The sequence below is a fragment of the Triticum dicoccoides genome, chromosome 4A, assembly GCF_002162155.2.
Source record: "Triticum dicoccoides isolate Atlit2015 ecotype Zavitan chromosome 4A, WEW_v2.0, whole genome shotgun sequence".
Classification (NCBI taxonomy): Eukaryota; Viridiplantae; Streptophyta; class Magnoliopsida; order Poales; family Poaceae; genus Triticum; species Triticum dicoccoides.
Window position 1 is genome coordinate 661,197,927 of NC_041386.1, and position 2,016 is coordinate 661,199,942.

Below are 2,016 nucleotides of genomic sequence, written 5' to 3' on the forward strand. Positions count from 1 at the left end.
CCGGGGTTGGGGGAGGGGACGGAGGACGGCGGCGGCGGTGGCTGGGTGGTTGGGGATCGAGAGATTGAGACGGGGGAGGAGCAAGAGGGGGGTGACGGTTGTGGGACGAGAGGGGGAGAGTGGATCGGGGAAGTTAGGGTTTGGGTGAGAGGGTGAGGGGGTGAGGGTTGCCGTTGGATCTAGAAGCATCCGGCGGTGGTTGATGCATGATCCGCGTGATATACCTATGGACCAATCAGAGCGCATCAAACAACTTGAAGACTTTTTGACCATATAAATTGGTCATGATTGATTACATACAAATTTTTCATTTCATTTTTCAATGCGAAAATGAGTTTTTTTAAAGACCTATCAAATATTTGTTCAAATGATGTCATATTTTGCACAGGTTTACATCTTAGATTGGCAAACAACATTGACAAAGCGAGTTTTTATTTCTTTTGCATGAAAAAACAATTTTCCAATTTTTTGAGTGCCCAAAATAAGTTTTTTGTGAAGGACTTACCATATATTTGGTGCAAAATAGTACCAAATCAATTTTCTAAAATACTAGGCCATATAAATGCACAATTGACCAAATGGTGTGGTGTCAAGCGGTTAAAATTTGTACTGCAGCTGCCTCATAGTTTGCCCTTTATTTTTTCCAAAAATCATTTCTAGGTAAATATGTATCTATTTAATCATACAAACACAAAAAAAAAATCCAAGATTCAACCACTATCTAGGAACGGTCAAGCCCGTCGTTTTGACCCCATTTTGAAACGGGCATGAAAATTCAAAAAAATCAAAAAATTGGAAAACCTTCGCATTGTGTGATTATATGTGACCAAGTTACCAGAAAAAATAATAAACTTGTAATACGGCAATTCTTTTTGAAAAGTGTTCTCAGAAACGAGCTATCATGTGTGGAGATCAATGGCTTTCAAGCCAAATGATCAATTTTATGGCCACATTCATGGCATAGTTTGTTCAAATGATCTCATATTGTGCACAAGGGTGCATATTGAAATGGCAAACAATGTTGGTTAAGGAAATTTTCATTTTGTTTGGACGAAAAAATCATTTTCCATTTTTCGAGTGCCCCAAATGAGGTTATTTTCTGAAGGACCTACCAAATAATTATTGCAAAATTGGACCAAATCATTTTTATAAAATACTAGGCCATATTTAATTCACAATTAACCAAATGGTTGGCTGTAAAAAGTTTTGATCCACCTCTGGTGAAAAAGACAAATTTCTGCCGATTCAGTAGGAAACGGGTTAAATTTGAACTGTAGTTGCCTTGTAGTTTGCTCTTTATTTTTCCGAAGAATCATTTCTAGGTACATAAGTATCTATTTAATCATAGAAACACCAGAAAAATCCAAGATTCAACCACTAGCTAGGAACGGTTATTCCCGTCGTTTTGACCGCATTTTGAAACGGGCATAAAAAATTAAAACAAAATCAAAAAATAAGGAAACCTTTGCATTGTGTTATTATATGTGGCCAAGTTCCTAGGAAAAATAACAAACTTTTAATATGGCAATTATTTTAAAAAAGTGTTCTCAGAAACGAGCTATCATGTGAGTAGATCAATGACTTTCAAGCCAAATGATCAATCTTATGGCCACATTCATGGCACAGTTTGTTCAAATGATCTCATATTGTGCACAAGGGTCCATCTTGGAATTCCAAACAATGTTGCCTAAGGAAGGTTTCATTTTCTTTGCACGGAAAATTCATTTTTCATTTTCTGAGTGCCCAAAAGGAGGTTTTTTTGTGAAGGAACTACCAAATAATTGTTGCAAAATTGGACCTAATCAATTTTCTAAAATACTAGGACATATTTAATTCACAATTGACAAAATGGTTGGGTGCAAAAAGTTTTGATCCACCTCTGTGAAAAAGACAAATTTCCGGCGATTCAGTTGGAAGCGGGTCAAATTTGAACTGTAGCTGCCTCATAGTTTGCTATTTATTTTTTCCAAAAATAATTTCTAGTTACATAAGTACCTATTTAATCAGAGAAACACC